The 19,339-nt window shown below is 37.2% G+C and overlaps 1 pseudogene; it reads right to left on the bottom strand.

Moving 5' to 3' along the window:
* Nucleotides 1-299: 299 nt before the first annotated feature.
* LOC141499554 (olfactory receptor 1M1-like) lies at nt 300-17,053 on the bottom strand (annotated as a pseudogene).
* Between the last annotated feature and the right edge of the window lie 2,286 nt (nt 17,054-19,339).

Genomic DNA, 19,339 nt, shown 5'->3' with positions numbered 1-19,339 from the left:
ATACTTGTGCTTGCGGAGGGACCTGATCTAATTTGGCAGTGGGAGTTGCACAGGCTGACACACCAACCCATGTAGCAGAGTGATTCAATTGTGAGTTGAACTAAAGGGAAATAGATCTGGTAAATTGTTCCAGGCCTGGAGGGACCTTTGTTATACCTAGGATTGGAGAATCTGAGATCTACAACTATTACCCCAAAATATCCATTTTCCCAGTCCAGCAGTCCCTGCATCCAATCCAAATTTCCAAAACTAAACCCCAGGTCTCCAGAGCACCTAGTAGGGGAAGTCCAAGAGAGAGCTCAAGGAGAAGAGGCAGTTTTTCTGTTGACAATTTTTTTCCAAAGCCCCCTTCATATCTCGGCTCCGCAGGCTATAGATGAAGGGGTTCAGCATGGGCATGACCACTGTGTACATCACAGCAGAAGCTTTATCCTTCACAGTTGTGTGGATAGAGGAGGTGCTGAGGTAGACCCCAATGGTGGTCCCATAAAGGAGTGCTATAACAGAGAGGTGGGAGCTGCAGGTGGAGAAGGCTTTCTTCCTGCCCCCTACAGGGGACCTTTAGAATAGCCATGATAATTGGGGCATAGGAGGCAAGGATGCAGAGAAAGGGTGCGACAATCACTATCCCACCCACAATGAGCACCAAGATCTTGTTGACTTTAACATCCAAACAGGACAACCGGAGCAGTGGAGTGAGGTCACAGAAGACACGAGGGAGCTCAGTGCTGGCAAAGAAGTCCAAGCGAGACATCAGGAGGGTGTGCGCAAGGGAAATCACAACAGAAAAAATCCAGGGCAAACCTACCATCAAACCACAGAGACGCAGGCTCATGATTGTTGTATAGTGCAGTAGATGACAGATGGCCACAAATCAGTCATAAGCCATCACAGTAATCAAGACACTGTCTACAATTCCAAAAAAGTGGAAAAAGTACATCTGTGTCAGGCAACAAATATAGGTTATGGACTTACTTTTGGACTGAATGCTTGCCAACATCTTTGGGACAGTATTAGTGTCCAGACAGAGATCAACAAAGGAGAGGTTGGAAAGGAAGAAGTACATAGGAGTGTGGAGGTGTGAATCAGAGCCAATGGCCAGGATGATCAGTAGGTTCCCTGTCAGAATGATGAAGTACATGCATAGGAATATTGCAAAGAGGAGAGACTGCTGCTCAGGCTTGTCTGATTGTCCCAGGAGGAAGAATTCTTGAGCATTTGTTTTATTCCCTAATTCCACGTATCTGGGGAAAGAAAGGGTAGATTATGACTCTATCATTAGAAGCATTCAAGTAGCAGGAAGAGATCACCATCAAGAGGCCAGTTGCACTGGGTCAGAAGTTCTACTAGATACATACTAATGGGGTGTAACTGGAAATTTTGACTATGAATATGGTCCCAGTTCCCATGAGCATTTTTAGCTGATATTTCATCCATCATACTCATATTTAACTTTGGGTTGTCTAAAAACCCCAGACTTTTTTTCACATAAACTATGTCTAGCTACAATTTCCCTTTGCTGTACTTTGCAGTTAATACTTTGAACTCCAATGCAAAACTGAGATTGTGAAATATCTATGAAATTGTATCTTATCACAATCAGTCTATTTTCAGATAACTTCTGAGGTGCCTTCCACCTTTCAGAACTTACAACTAAAACCAATGTAAAGAAGCTAAAAAGTACTGAACACAGTTTTCTGGATATGATCTGATAGTGCGATGGTTATTGGTTTAACCTCTAGCTTGCATTACACTAGCTGTCTTAGCCATATATCATACTATTAATTCACATTTCAGTCCACTAAAATGCAAAATGCCTCTGTAACCAAACTGTCACTATCTTTTTCTTGTGAAGTCCTTTTTTTAAACCGAAATGTAAGACTTTGCATTTATGCCTTTTAAATTTCATCTGGTTGATTTGTCCCTGTGTTCTAGGCTGTCAAGATCTTTTAGGATCACAACTGCACTATTCAATGTGTTAGCTTGCTTTATAAAATGAGCAAATGTTATAATATGCCCTCTATGTCTTTGTACATGCCTATTATAAAAATCCTAAACAATACAAGGATAAACCTAAGTCCCTAGGACACTTGCCCTAGAGATCTCTTTCCTTGAGTCATTAATAAGTAACTTTGGCTCTAACCATTCTTTTTGTTCCAAATCTTCCTAGTTGTAATATAATTTGGCTTACATTCTTCCCTATTTTTCTAAAAGAAAAACAAGGGCAGCTAGATGTTACAGTGGATAGAGCACTGACCTTGGAGTCAGGAGGACAGGAGTTCAAATCCAGACTCAGAGACTTGACACTAATGAACTGTGTGATCCTGGGCAGATCACTTAATCCTAACTACCTTGCAACCATGGCCATCTCCAGTCATCTTGATCCATAACTAGCCACTGGACCCAGATGGCTCTGGAGAAGAAAGTGAGGTTGGTGACATAGCACAGCACCCCTTCACTCAAATTCAGTTCATGTGCTTGTCATGGTATTACCTCCTTGATGTCATGGTCTGCTTCAAGAGTGAAGGACAAACATTACAAGAAAAACAAGAGAGACTTTACAAAAGTCTAAGAGAGCTAAAGTTACAATATTCTGCATTTCTACTGATCTAGCAACCCTATAAAAAAAAAATAAGGCTAATCTGTCATGATTCTGTTAAAGCCATGAAGGTTTTTAGGTGGTCACAATTTCCTTTTCTGATGTTCACTAGCAATCCTTCAATATAATTTTTTTTCTTTTAACAACAAAGTCAAGTTCACTAGCCTATAGTTTGTGGATTGGTTTTCCCTTTATTGAAAATTAAGAGATCATTTACCTTATCCCAATTCCGTAGAATATGACAATCCCCCATTTTCATAATAATCTTCCAAGGGTCATTAAAAATGATTTGGTACTATTTATCAAGGATTTTTTTTTCAGTATCTGTGAAGCTGTTTAATATGGACCTTCTAACTTTAAGTTATCAAGGAAAACTCTGTGTTCTCTTCCTATCTCCTTACTTATATTGGCTACCAATTTCCTATTAATTCATTTTTGTCCTGTATTTTCTAATCTGAAAAATAATTTTAGTTGGTAGAGAAAAGAAAAACTAAATAACACTTGAGTAGCTCTGTCTTCTCCCTTCTGTTATTTATCATTGTCTTATCTACTCCCCAACATTGGACCTATCTTTTGCTTTATCTGACTCTTTTCCCTAATATAGGTTTTTTTAAAAAATACTTTCTCTTGACCTGCATTTTACTTACCTGCCTAGATCATTCTGAATTTTTCTATGTCAACTGTATCATTTGTCCTTGCTCCCATCTTCTGAATATGAGTTTTATTTTTGAGAATGTGTCTTCTTATGTAGCACAGACCAGAAGTGTAGCAGCCACTCATGCTCGATCCCAATGCTGATCAGCATGGAAATTTTGATCAGTTGTGTTTATAACCTGAGCCAACTTCTTAGAATTCTTCCTTAGGCAACTGTGCTCCCCCCATCATCACCAATTCCCAAGGTTTCAACATAATGCTACTGGACATAGAACTGACCCCCAATTGTCTTTAGTTCTCTATAGCTCAGAAGCCCCAAACTCAAGTGGTCCACCACCCTCCACATGATCAGTAATGGAATACAGGTGAGCACCACAACACCCAACTGCATATAACTTTAAAACCTAAGTCGATCATTGAGTACTCTGTGAATCCATGCTGGGTAATTTTAGAAAATTCCCCTTTTTACATCATTAACATTATATCCCTTCTTATCTTTATAATTTAAGTTGAGACTTTTCTGTTCTCTCAGTTGATTTTCTCAGTAATTTTAGTCCTGGGGCACAGCCTTTCTTTGAGTCCTTTGACATTTATCCTCCTGAAATCTACACAAGAGAAGACTGTGCCCAGTTTTATTCCCACCTATCCCAAATTCTGAGATATATGGTCATTTTTTTTAAAAAACATTCTGATCATTTCAATCCTGGCAACCTCTGGCTTGGGAAGGATCACATTCAGAACAGAATTTCCCCTTTTTGATTTCTCTGTCTTTTGAAGATTGAAATGGGCATTCAGAAAAATAAAGAAATTATAAAATGACTAACATCACTATGATGTCTTCTCAATCTTACTGGATGATCTCAATTGAGATATCCCCTGTGAATCCATAGCATCAGCCCTTGGAGCACTAGCAGCTGCTTCTTCTTCAGGGTGTTCTGCTTTGTCCCTCTTCTTTGGGAAGAGCCTTCTATTTGTTTGCCAGCTCCAAGTTCAGCAATCCCTGTTTCCCTTTCTCCTGGGTGTCACCTTCTTCCACCCTTTTACCACAATGTGTAGAACGGTTGATTGACTCTAACTTCCTGGCCACATCATGGTCTGTTCAGATCATTTTTCTTTTTTTTTTTTAAAGTGATTTTCTTCATTTTGTTTAAAAGGAACACGTTACTCTCCCTAATATCCTGAGAAGTAGGAAATATTCTTCCATTGCCTTTTTCTTCTCTTCTAGGATGGAGGCCAGCCAACCCACATTGAAAGTAAATAATAGGAGACAGCTAGATAGAGCAGTGGATAGAGTACCAGGCCCTGGAATCAGGAGTACCTGAGTTCAAATCCAGCCTCAGACACTTAATAATTACCTAGCTGTGTGGCCTTGGGCAAGCCACTTAACTGCCATTGACTTGCAAAAACTAAAAAAAAAAAAAAAAAAAAAAAAAGATGAAAGTAGATAATAATCCCTTGATCATGGCAAAAATTCAAACATGGCTCATTGTGATCCTCACCACAAAATTCTGCCTACTCTTCATATTTTGTGAAAATAAGACCCTCTAGTCTTTTTATTCTTGTCAGCCTTTCATCCAAAGTTGTTGTGGCAAATTACTTGGGAAAATCATAGACATTTTCTAACTTCGTTAGCTCTTGGCAACTGCCCACAATAATCCTTTCTCTTCTCTTAATAGTCTTCCTTTGTCTTCTCAACTATTTTCCCCTTCCTTTTGAATTCATCTCCTATTTTTCCTCTCCTCCTCCTTTTAAGAGTCTTTTCCCTTTTTCTATTCCTTCACCTTAAGTTCAACTATCTCTTTCTCCTCTTCCTCTTCCTGATGTCCTTCTCTTCCTCTCCATGCCCTTTGCTAGAGTCCTGCTTCTTCGGTTCCAACCCTCTCCTGCATCTCCAAGTCTTCTTTTTCACCTACAATCAGTCAACTCAGTCCACAAACATGTCTAAAGTATTTATTATGTGTCATGGACTTTGCTAAATGCCTAGAATACAAAGAATGGCAAAACAACTGTCTCTGTCCTCTAGGAGTTTACGTTCAAATGGAAATCACACGCAAATAAGAAGATACTTTCAAAATCATGCAAAATATCTATATATGAAATATACACATACATAATATCTACATATGAAATATCTATACACAAACTATATGCTTACAAAGTATCTACATACAAAATGTTCTCATACAAAATGTACCAATATAAAATATAGCCATACAAAATATCTATATATGTTATATGCACATATGAAATATCTACATATGAAATATCTATGCACAAAATATACACAATCCAAAGTATTTACACACAAAATATATCCATACAAAATATACCATATGAAATGTTCTCATACAAAATGTACAATACAAAATATATCCATACAAAATATCTATTTTTGTTATATTCACATAGAAAATATCTACATATGAAATATTTTTACACAAAATATACACAATACAAAGTATCTACATACAAAATATATCCATACAAAATGTACTAATACAAAATATGTCCATACAAAATATCTATATTTATATATATCGTTATAAACATACATATATACATATATAATGTAATATATTACATACACATATGAAATATCTACATATAAAATGTAGTCAAAATCTACATATTTGTATAAAATGGGCATATAAAATATGCTCATATAAAATATCTACAAACAAAAAGTACCCATACAAAACATACCAATACAAAATAACTATACATAAAATATGAACATACAAAATATCTGCAAATAAAATGTTGATGATGATGATGATGAGGATGAAGATGATGATGATATTTGTACTTTGATCTCAAAGATCATGATATCAGGGAGGTGAAGTCATGACAAACACAGAGATTGAATCTGAGTAAGGGGATGCTATTTTAAGTCACCAGCCTCACTTTTTCTTCCGGAGTCATCTGGATCCAGTGGTCAGATATGGATGGGGATCACTGGAGATGGCCCTGGGTGGGAGGCAATCAAGATTAAGTGACTTGCCCAGGGTCACATAGCTAGTAATGTCTGAGGTTGAATTCCAACAACCTGACTCCAAAGGCAGTGCTCTATTCACTGTGCCACCTAATTACCCCTGAATATAACTAGCCTTAGGCAGATCAGTTAATCCTGACTGTCCTGCATCCAGGGCCATCTCCAGTGATCCTGATTCACATCTGACTCCTGGATCTAGATGATTGTGGAGGAGAAAGTGAGGCTGGTGACTTTGCACAGCATCCCCCTCACTCAAATCCTATTCACATGCTTGTCGTGGCATGTCCTCCCTTGATGTCATGGTCTTCTTCGAGAACAAAGGACAAACATCATCATCATCATCATCATCATCATCATCTAGTTCTAATTCTATGACAGCAGAAGAATAGAAATTTGAAACCTAACTTTCTGACTCCAATGTTGTGTCACATGTATTCCAGGCTAAGAGCTATGAAGGGTTAACACAGAAATAGTTATGTGCTTTAACCAGCAAGATGTACTTCAGAGCTTAGACAAGGGAGTAGCTGCATGTCTGAGCTAAGGAGGTACATTCCCAGGCTCAGATAGATAGCGCATTCTGAGATAATTACCTTCTGCACTTTGTTTATCAAATCACTGTTTGGTTCTCAAAACAATCTTCTCTCTGTTTATCAGAACACTGTTTGGTTCTCAAAACAATCACCTAAGACATACACAAGGTATGCATGTGAAAAAAATGCTTGCTAAAACACTTATGTAATTGGTTACGTAAATGTAGAGTATAAAAGTATGTATCCTGTGATCAATAAATGAACCAGCTTATGCATCATATTGATGTCAGCCTGGGTTCCCTCCTTTGGACTCGACACTCCAAGTTTGATGTCCCTTCCACTAGTGCTTAGATACGGCGAAAATCACATTCCTATTAATTAATGTCTATCCAGTTATGTTCTGTCATACAATGACAATGTAATATCACTGCATATAAAATATTTACATATAAAATATATATGAAGAGAAGGACATCTCAGAAAGGAAATTACAGGTAGTTAGGGATAATAGCAAAGGTCTCCCTGGAATCTAAATTGAGCTTTTAAGGAAACTAGGAAAAGCCAGATATAGAGGTGAAGAGAAAGATCAACCTAGGATCTGGGAACAGCTAAAGAGAGAGACAGAAGATGGATATCCTTTCTAAGGAATAACCAATAGGCCAGTTATATTTGTCTCCTTATTATCTTCCAATTTCTGAAGTTGTCCCAAATTTCCTCTCCCCAATTTCAGTTTCTAAAGGTCATCCAAATTCCCAAACCTTCCACTATCTCTTAAAGCAACACTTTTTCCTTTTGGACATCTCTATTGTTAGAAAGTTCTTTCTTAAATTGAGTTGAAATCTGTTTACATTTAACAATTTCCGCTTCTAGTTCTACCTCTAGTTCTAATATAGAGCAAGAAGAACAAACCCAATCCTAATTGGATTTACAAATAAACTTTATGGGGGCAATGATCAAGCTTGGTGGACTTGCTCATTCCATCAGTGCAACAATCAGGGACAATTTGGGGCTGTCTGCGGTGGAGAATACCCTCTGTATCCAAAGAAAGTACTGTGGAGATTGAACAAAGTTCAAGGACTATTCCCTTTAGAAAAAAAAAACAGATATCTTATTGCCTGATCTTGCTGTCTCTTATACTTTTTGTTTCTTCCTTAAGGATATGCTTTCTCTCTCATCACACTCAGTTTGGATCAATGCATACCATGGAAACAATGTAAAGACTGACAAATTGCTTTCTGTAGGGGGTGGGCGGAGGGAAATAAGATGGGGGGGGATTGTAAAAGACAAAACAAAATCTTTAATAAAAAAATAAACTTTATCCTCTTCCATATAACCATCCTTAGATCCTTGGAGCAGCTGAGTGGCACAGTGGATAGAGCACTGGAGCTGGAGTAAGGAAGAACTGAGTTTAAATCTGGCTTCATACAATTACTAGCTATGCGACCCTGCTGTTTACCTCAGTTTCCTCAATTGTAAAATAGAGTTAATAATAGCACCCACCTCCCAGGATCAAATAAGATCTTATTTGCAAAGCTTTTGTGTTTCCCCTAGATCTCCTAGTTCCTTTAACCAGGTTTCAATTCAATTCATCAAGAATTTACTGAGTATATAGTATTTACCAAGCATTGCGATAGATGTTGAGGAAATAATGACAAAAATTATATAGTCCTGCTCTCAAAGAACTTCATTCAGCATCCTCATATGGTAATATGTAATTTTTGTCTTTACTCCATTAAATTCCTTCTTATTTGATCTTTATCTATATAGTGAATTTGAACAAGGTAATTTATATATATATATATAAATCTCATATAATATAATATATATTTCTCATATAATATATATAAAATAGTTCAATCTATTGTTCTCATATAATATATATAATAGTTCAACCTATTGTTCTAACCTTTCATGTTCTTTGAGCTTCATTCTTTTCTTATTGACTTCATGACATTCATGACACAGATGACATTTATCTGTGAATTAATAGACACCTGTAAATGTATAAAGATATAGTGAATGGAGCAGTGGATTTGGAATCAAGCAGACCTGGGTTAACTGTGTGACCCTGGACGGAGCATTTAATTTACCTGTGCCTCAGATTCTTGATTTGTAAAATGAAGGGGTTAGACTCAATGCAATGTCTTTTTTAAATTAAATTTTGAGGGGATTTTTTTCAATAAATAAAAATGTTTCTCTCCTTCCCAATCTTCCTCCTTCCAATTTAAAAGAAAGGTTGGGGGGGAGGGGACTGGTTACAAACATATTTAGTCAAACAAGTCAAATTTACAAATTGGTCATATCCCCCTCCAAAAAGATTTCATTTGGCACAAGGAGTTTTTTATCTCTCTCTCTCTCAGGAGATGAGTGATGTATTTCACCATTAGTTTTCTGTAACCATAATTGGTGATTATGCTATTCAGAATCTTTCAAAGTTTTTTGTCTTTATAACATTTTTGTCATTGTATAGATTATTCTACTCATTCTGTTCATTTTCCCCTGAATCAGTTCATACTTGCAAGTCTTCCCAGGTTTCTCTGAAAATCATCATTTCTTAGAGCCCTGCTACTTAGAATAGTATTCCATATACTATAACTGGTTATATGCTATAACTGGTTAAGCCATTTCTCAATTATACATATTTCCAGGGTTTCCCAATTCTTTGCCACATCAAAAATAGCTATTAAAATTTTTGTACATCCATATTTAGAGTTTTCTTTTTATAAGACCAGTTTCTCTCAATCTACTCTCCCTCTTCACCCTTCTCTTTTCTTCCAATTTGCCTGTTGAGTGAAATGTATTTCTATGCCCAACTATTCCTACCTCTAGTTTGGATGAGAGTGAGGTTCAAATGTCAACTGCTCTCTCCATCCCATCCTCCTTGTTTGATTAACATTTACTTCCCTCCCCCATTCTGTGAAATAACTTCCCCTAACTCTTTTCTTCCTCTCCTTTTCTTCTCCTCCCTCTCCATTCTTCTTCTAAAATCATCAAGACATAACAATCCTTCCTAGGTCTTCTGTCTATTTAGATTCTCTCTTTGATAAACTGATGATGATAAAATCCAGAATGGACATGTGCATTTCCTCATATTAAAATGTATGCAATTTATCCTATTTTTAGCAATTCCTATGATTGGATCTCTCTCATGTTTACCTTGCATTTGACAAAAAAGATTTGGGGATAAGAATTTATTGGTTAAAAAAAATTGTTGGGAAAACTGGAAAGCAGTATGGTAGAAATTGGGCATAGATTATATTTTACCATTTACCAAGATAAATTCAAAATGGATACATGACCTAGATGTAATGAGAGATATTACAAAATGAATAACTTATGAATAAACAATAGATAGAGAGCAGTGAGGTATAAAATGAGCAATTTCAGTTGCATTGAATTTTAAGAGTTTTGTAGAAATAAAGTAAATGTTTCCAAGATTAAAAGAAAAGCAGAAAATTGGGGGGGGTGGAGGTTTAAGAGTTTTCTAGGATAAGGGTCCCCTATCTCAAATAAATAAAGATTACACACAGCAGTCACACAAGTGACTTAATCTCTCTGTGTCCCCATTTTCTCATCTGTAAAGGGAGAGAATTGATGGATTCTGGGATCCCTTCCATCATTAAATCCATGATCCTGAAAGTCCCTGCCTACAAATATTATGAGCCTTTAATCAGTATATTGTGGCCCTTTCCTAGACCAGCAGAACCCGTTCAAATAGCTACTGAAAACTTATTATTAAATTTGTAGTATTTATGTATTTAAAAAATAACAAATGCTACAATTCATAGCTCAATTTGTTGTTTTGTTAATATTTTAGACTTAAGAAAAGTGTAGATAAAATGTGAGTAACACAGATTAAATATGAAAATGAATCACAAGTCCATTTTTGGAGAATCAACTGTTAAATATTTACCAGGACAGTCCTGAGTAGAACACTTTCCCTCTCCTCCAGACCTTCTTGTCCTTTTTTCCAACTCAGGCAAGGCAACCTCCATCTCTCCATCAGCTACTATTAAAGGACAGTATCTTTCCCTACCACCCCCTACCTCGATGCACACCAAGAGATGCTTCACTTGAGTGCCATTTGGACCCAAGGGTTCAATACCCAAGAATTCTCAGGACCCTGAACATTGTGAGAGATCTGCTGTGGACTAAGGGGATACTCCTATTCTACATCCCACTTCTATTCCCTCTAGAAGCAGGATAAGATATTTTTGTTTTTTACAGAGACATATATGATTGAGGGAGCAGGTCCAGACCAAACTCTGGGTGGACTGGCTAGAATTCCAACTTGACCCAAGCTGGAATAAGCAGCCTCAGATTGAATCCCTAGCACCAAGATTTAGCCTCCCATTTATACTGGGTATCTCTTACATGTATGCAATTATTTTGATGTGGCTTTCTAGAGGATGAAGACAATATTTTTGCTTTTCTTAGTATCCCCAACATTTCTCATGGTGTCTGGCACATGTACTTGATGACTAACTGGCTGAAGTTCTGAGCACTAAGTTAGGCTAAATGTTGAGCTTAGGGCTGCCCTGGCCAGAGTAGGAAGGGGATAGGGCTGCCTTGATTCAGGTTCTAGCATAGACAGAGCAGAATCTTCCAGATCTATCTGAGGATGGACATACATTTTGTCCCCCACTTTCTACCTTTCTTCTCCAAGAGTACTTACCGGGCTTAGCAAGATTTAGACAGCATCACAGAGAGACAGGCTCAACTTTCTCTGCACTGGGTAGGGAGGAATGAAGAAGTCAGCAGCCCTGACCCCAAGGAAATAGAGAAAGACAAAATCACACATGCGAATTTAGGCATGACTGGCCTGGGATAAAAAACTAATGGGTGGGGGAGAGCAGAGCATTGGGAAGAAGGGGAATATTTAGTTTCTGGGACCTCCAAGGGATAAATCCCCATAGTCTTTGTTAGCCAAATTGCCCAATTACCCCTCTATTTCATGAGAAGCTCATATCTCTACAGGGAGAGGGGCCATGAGAGAAAAGAGACTAGCCTAAAACTTGCCCATTACTAAGAGGCCTCTATTAGAGTCTTTTGTATGATCTTTTCCTCCAAGAAAAAAGCATTAAGCCTTTCCAGGTCTGTATTCCAAACAGCATTTAAAACTTATTCTTCTCTCAACCCCAAGTTTCTTGACTAAGGTATTAATCCATACCCTTTGGGGTCTTTGGGGATAGAAGGTGGCTGTTGATCTCAATAGAGAAACATTAAGGAGACACAATGAAAGACATGATGAAAGATACTCCTCTCTGCTGCTGATAATCCCTGTAGGAAGTGAAATCAGTGGAAATGAAGGAAGACCTGGCAATAATCATCTTATTCTTGATCATAATAACTCCTTAGGATAAGAGAATGTCAGGGAAGAAAAGAATGTTAAATGAAATGTAAACTAAACCTTCATCCAATGAAAGAATTCCTTCTACCAGTTCCCTGACAGATGTACATCTAGTTTCTGCTTGAATTCTTCCATTGAGAGTGCTGTCAGTACCACAAAAAAGTAGTCTTGATTTAAAAGTCTATTTATTAGAAAGCTCTTCTTTATATTGAACTAAAATCTGCATTTCCGTCATTTAGTATCATAGAATCCCAGAACTCAGAAAGCATCTGATGCTTCTGTCCAGTAAATGAATTTCCTAATAACGTCTCCAACAAACTGCTTCCAGTCTCTTAAAGATTCCCACTGACTGGAAGTGGTTCCATTGTTGGACAGTTCTTTAGACGTTCTTCCTTATATTGAGCTGAAAATTGTGATATTTGCTATTTCTCACCATATCTACTATTTAGGAACTCTAGACCCAAAAGAAAGTTCAATCATTCTTTCATATGATGCCTAAAGCCTGAAGATGAGGATTGGGTCCTCTGCTAAGTTTTCTCTTCTCCAGGATTAATGTCCACAACTTCCTCAGTTGATAAACTTATCAGATATTTTTGAGTCTCTTTCCTTTTCTGGTCACTCTCCTCTGGATTCCATCTATTGTGTTAATATCATTCCTAAGCCAATATGTCTAAAACTGGATGCAATACTCCAAATATAGTCTGGTCATGACAGGAGGCAGGAAGACCACCACTTCTGCCATTTTGTGTCCTACTCTCTATTCATGCACTCAATGTAAGCACCTTGCAAACACTTCATTCCTCATACATGGATCCCCAATAACCAGCATAGTTACTGACATATAGACAGGATCCTGAATATTTCTCCATTAATTTATTTGTTTGATCTCCTTGGCCACCTTCCATTTGTCAATGTTCTTTTTAAATGTGACACCAAAAAATAACACACAATATGATATTCATGGTTTAGGAGCACAGAGTTGAGTGGAGATTTGACCTCCTTTGATCTGAGTACTTTAATCCTGTTAAGGCAGTCTAAAATTTTATTACCATTTTAAGGGACTACATCACTTTCTTGACTCATAAAGACCATGCCATTCTCTAAAAGTCCCAGGTCTTTATCACATGAACTGCTACCCAACCACGTCTCAACTATCCTTCTCTTTGTCACTGATTGTTTAGCCCTCAGAGCATGATTTTCCATTTATCTTTGGAAAACTTCATCTTCATCTTTATATAGCCTTCTATCCCAAGGAAATGGTGAAGAAAACTGGAATGGGCTTCAACTTCCAGGCAGATAGACAATATCTCATTAAATCTAACTCCATAGAAGTCTTATTGCCCATATTGACACCTTCTATTAATTTCTAATTCCAAACTTCTTAGACACTTCTTGAGTAAATACAGGTCAATTATAATGCATGTTGCAATCACTTATGTAGAGCTTCCATCTCAATCAGTCGAAAAATACTTATTAAGCACCTACTATGTTCCAGACACTGTACTAAGCAATGGGGATTCAAAGAAAGGTAAAAAAAAAGAACAGTCTTGGATTTCAAGGAGCTCACCCTTTACTGGTGGAGACAATAAGCAATTATGTACAAACAAGATGTATACAGAATAAATAGAATCTAATTAGCAGAAGAAAAGCATAAGCAGTAAGGACGACTGGCAAAGGCTCCATGTGGAAGGTAAGATTTAAAATTAAAACTGAAAAAAGCCAAGGAAGCCAAGAGACGGGGGGGGGGGGGGGGGGGGGGGGGGAATCACTGCAGGCATAAATACAACCAGTGAAAATGCCCAGACCTACAACATGACTAATATGAAAATATGTTAAATATTTTTGTATATGTATAACCAAATCAGATTACTCACTAGCATGGGGAGAGAAAAGAAAGGAAGGGGGGCAAAAAAAATCTTCCAAGAAATGAATGCTGAAAACTACCTTTAAATGTAACTGGAGGGTGGCTAGTTGGCGTAGCGGATAAAGCACCGGCCTTGGAGCCAGGAGTACCTGGGTTCAAATCCAATCTCAGACACTTAATAATTACCTAGCTGTGTGGCCTTGGGCAAGCCACTTAACCCCATTTGTCTTGAAAAAACCTAAAAAAATGTTAACTGGAAAAAAAATTTTAAGTGCTCCTTTTAAGAAATAAAGAATGGGGGTGGGGGAGGGGGTGGGGGGACTAGGTGGCACAGTGGATAGAGCACCAACCCTGGAGTCAGGAGGACCTAAGTTCAAATCTGTCCTCAAACACTTAATAATTACCTAGCAGTGTGGTCTTGGGCAAGTCACTTAACCCCATTGCCTAGCAAAAAAAAAAAAAGAAAGAAAGAAAAAGAAAGAAAGAAAGAAAGAAAGAACAACTTAAATAGCTGATCAATGTTCATGATGTTGCTTACCAATGTAATAAAGTGATATGAAGAAAAATGATTCTGAATGGCATATCTCTTCAAATAATATTTTATTTTCTCCAGTTACATGTAAAGACAATTTTAACTTTTTTTTAAATTTTGAGTTACAAATTTCTCTCTTCCTCCCTGAAACACTAAGTAATTTGATATAGGTTATACATGCTTAATCATGCAAAACATATTACCATATGACTCATGTTGTGAAAGAAGACACAGATCCAAAGGGAAAAAAACATAAATAATACAGAAAGTTAAAAAAATTATAGATTTTGGTCTGCATTAAAATGCCACCAGTTCTTTCTCTGGAGATACAGAGCATTTTTCATCATGAGTCCTTTGGTACTGTCTTAGATCATCATATTGCTGTGAATAGTTAAGTCATCCAAAAAATTGCTGCTAATGGGAATAATGTTCTCCTGATTCTGTTCACTTTACTTTGTATCAGTTCATAAAGTCTTGCCAAGTTATTCTGAAATCTGACAGTTTATCATATTTTATAGCACAATAATATTCCTTTACAATCATGAACCACACAACTTATTCAGTCATTCCTCAATTAATGGGTATCTCTTCTATTTCCACTTCTTTACTTCTACAAAAAGAATGCTAGAAATATTTTTATACAAATATGTCCTTTTGGGAAAGTTAGGTGGCACAGTGGCTAGAGCACCAGCCCTGGAGTCAGGAGGACCTGAGTTCAAATCCAGCCTCAGATGCTGAATAATTACCTAGCTGTGTGACCTTGGGCAAGTCAGTTAACCCCACTACCTTGCAAAAAAAAAAAAAACAACTAAAAATAAATATGTCCTTTCCCCTTTTTTATCTCTTTGGGATATGGATCTAGTAATGGTATTGCTAGATCAAAGATTATGCACAGTTTGATTGCCCTTTGGACATAATTCCAAATTGCTCTTCAAAGGAATAACCTGGTAAAAGTTGTACATGTATAATTGTGTTTAACACATTTCCATATTAGTCATGTTGAGAAAGAGGAATTAGAACTAAGGGGGGGGGGATCATGAGTAAGAAAGAAAAAACATAAAAGTATTAAAAAGTGAACATAATATGCTTTGCTGTGCATTCAGACTCATAGTTTTTTCCCTCTGGATGTGAATGATATTTTTCATAACAGGTCTCTCAGGATTATCCTTGATCACTCAACTGTTTCATTTATTTATTTATTCTTATTTTTGTAATAATAATGTTTTTTATACATTACTAAAATATTTTGTTTAAAAGTAAGCATAATACCCCTACCCCAAAAAAAATATAGAACCGCATGAGCGATAAAGTAAAGAGAAAAAATTAAAAATAACAATAATAGCAATAATAATAATTGCCAGGTGGCGCAGTGGATGGGGCACCAGCCCTGGAGCCAGGAGCACCCAAGCCCAAATCCAGCCCCAGACACCCAACAATCACCCAGCTGTGTGACCCCAGGCAAGTCACCCCAATCTCATTGCCCTGCAAAAACCAAAAAGAAAAAAAAAGTCCCAAAATAAAATAAAATAATAATAATAATAATAATAGTACGGGTGGCCAGGTGGTGCAACAGACAGAGCGCTAGCCCTGGAGCCAGGAGCACCCAGGTCTAAATCTGGCCTCAGACACCCAACAATCACCCAGCTGTGTGGCCCCAGGCAAGCCACCCAGCCCCATTTACCCTACAAACCCCTCCCCCCCAAAAATAATAATAATAATAAATGTGCTTCATTCTGGATCACTCAGCTGGTGAGAGGAGATGCATTCACCACAGTTGATCATCTCACAATATTGTTGTTAATGTGTATAATGTTTTCTTCTGCACATTTCACTCAGCATAAGTTTACGTAAGTCTTTCCATGCTTCTCGAGGTCCAACTGTACTTGATTTCTTACAGAGTAAAAGTACTCCATAACATTCATACCTCATAATTTGTTCAGTCATCCCCCAATCGATGGGCATCCCCTCATTTTCCACTACAAATTACCACTTCATAAAGAAGTGTTATAAATATTTTTGTACATGTGGGTCTTTTTCCCTTTTTTTATAATCTCTTTGGGATGCAGACCTAGTAGTGGGATTGCTGCATCAAAGGGTAATCAAAATTTTATTGCCTTTTGGGCATAGTTCCAAATTGCTCTCCAGAATGGTTGCAGCAGTTCATAACTCCACCAACAATACATTAATGTTCCAGTCTTCCCACATCTTTTCCAACATTGATTAAATTTTCCTTTTTTGTCATTTTAGCCAATATGATAAGTGTGAGGTCAAACTCAGAGCTGTTTTAATCTGCATTTTTCTAATCAATAATGATTTAGATCATTTGAAAATATATGTCATAGCCTATAGCCCACCTCTCTGACAGGAGGTAAATAGTAAGATTTTTCATAAACCCTCTGAAACCATGTTCAAGTATGTTTCCACAATAATACTCTGTCTCCCCAAAAATCACCTCTACTTGAATAAAGTGTCCACTCTCTACCTCTTCTTGAACACTGTGTCTAATACTGATTTAGTTTTCTCAGCTGCCATAGCGTATAAGCTTGTAGGTTTCTAAAACCCTAGGATCTTTAAGGAAATTTTCTATGTAGTCATGTCTCGGAATAATCATATTTTAGATTTTTATCATTGAGCATCGCCCTATTCATATCAAGTGAGATCGCTTTGGATCATGATTCTGTGATCACCAGTATTTATAATTAAGAGCTAACATGTATAAAATGCCAGACACTATGCTAAGCACTTTACAATTACTATCTCATTTGTTCCTCACAACCTTGGTTGGTAGGGACTATCATTATTCCCATTTTACAGATGAGAAAAATAAGGCAGACAAATGATTTGCCCAGTCACCCAGCTAGTAAGTACCTTAGGTCAAATTGGAGCTCAGGTCTTCTGACTCCAGGTCTAGTGCTCTATCAACTGTCCTACTTAGCTACTACATTAGCTAGTAACTAACTAACTAACCAATATGTTAGCTATCCCTCCTGGCTTTGATCAGCATGCCATCCATGCCTCTATCTAAATCACTAACAAAAATACTAAACACAAAGCAAAGAACAGTTAGTTCCATGGAGCATTCTGCTAGAGAATTCTCTCCAAATTTACATCCATTCATTAATGTCTACTCATTGGGTTCAATTATACAACCATTTCCAATCCACCTGATTTTCTTTTCTTCTAACCCATATCTCTTGAGTTTTTCTACAAAGATAACTCTAAGATACTGTATTGAATGTTTTGCTAAAATCTAATTGAACTATTTTCATAGCAGTCCTTTGATCTGACATACTAGTCTAGTAATCCTGTCCAAAAAAATGGAGACAAAGTTAGTCTGGCATAGGAGGGCATGTAGGCTCTCCACATCCTCTGCTTCCTTTTCCAGTCTCAGCATAAAATATTCTAGAATTCTGGAAATTTGTCCACTGGCTAAGCCTACATAAGTCTGAAGGCTTTACTCTCCTTTTTGAAAAAAATGAGACATTTGCCCTTCTCCATTCCTATAGGTAGGCAGGCCAATGGATGGAGTACCAGGTCTGGAATAAGGTAGACTCATCTTCCTTAATTCAAATCTAGCCTCAATCACTTACTGTGTGAACTTGGGTAGTCACTTAATTGTGTTTGCCTCAATTTTTCATCTGTAAAATGAGCTTGAAGAGAAAATGGTAAATCACTCCAGTATCTTCATCAAGAAAACATCATATGGGGTCTTGAAAAGTCAAATACAACTAAAAAAAAATGACTGAAGAACACCAACAAATTCCTGCCCCTTAAATTGTGCTCTTTGAAAATAACTGGTTTGTACTGCATTCTGGTATAAATGGATAAGAATTTCCCTGAATTCCTAAGGCTGTCTGTCCTTACTTCCCATTTATTTTATTGCTTTGTCTCAGGAAATCTTGGACAACTCCACAGAGGTAATAGGCTCAACCAACTTCATTTCTACTCTAGGTAGGGAGACTAAGGAAGACAGTCACCCTAACCATAAGGAATGGCTGTATTGTCACTGGACATGAGTCAGTAAGTCAGCCAACAAGTTTTTATTAAACCAGGCACTACATTCCTATATATACATATAGATAAATACATACACACATATTTATACATATATTTTCTTCAGTGCTTAGATTGATAGATAAGATCAAAAGATAAAGACAAAAAGAAAGGCAAAATAAAAAAATTTAAAAATAATCCCTACTCTTAAGAACTCAGAGACTGATAGGGCAGTCAAACTGTAACAATATTCAAAAAGGATATATACAGGACACATTGGAGATTCCATCATAGAGGAGGTTCTAGAATTAAGGGGAACCAGGAAAGTCTTCTATTAGAAGATCAGATTTTAGCTAAAACTTGAAGGAAGCCAGTAAAGTTAGAAGATGTGGAAGGAGAGCATTAGAGGCATGAGAACAGCCAGTGAAAAGGCATGGAGTTGGGACATAGAGTGTCTTGTGTAAGGAATAACAAGGAGGCCAGTATCATTGGACAAAATGGACAAGGAAAAGACAAAGGTATAAGACTAGAAAGGTAGGAGAGATCTAGATTATAAAGGGCTTTAAAAACTAAACCCAGGACTTGATCATTGATTTTGGAGGCAAAAGAGAGTACTAGCATTTATTAAACAGGAGAAAGACAGAAGTACAAAGAGAGGAGGCAAGCAGGTTCACCAGCAGGCTACTATAATATTCCAGGTATGAGGAGAGGATCATGAGAAAATGATGTCACCAATAATTGGAAAATATAGCAAAAAGAAAAATATGCTCAAATTTTCAGAGGTTGCAAGGAGGGCAAGAAGTCTGAGGACTGGAAAAACCATTA

This window comes from Macrotis lagotis, chromosome X (assembly GCF_037893015.1).
Source record: "Macrotis lagotis isolate mMagLag1 chromosome X, bilby.v1.9.chrom.fasta, whole genome shotgun sequence".
Classification (NCBI taxonomy): Eukaryota; Metazoa; Chordata; class Mammalia; order Peramelemorphia; family Peramelidae; genus Macrotis; species Macrotis lagotis.
Note: the sequence above shows the minus strand (reverse complement) of the source record. Positions and strands in the feature narration are given on the sequence as shown.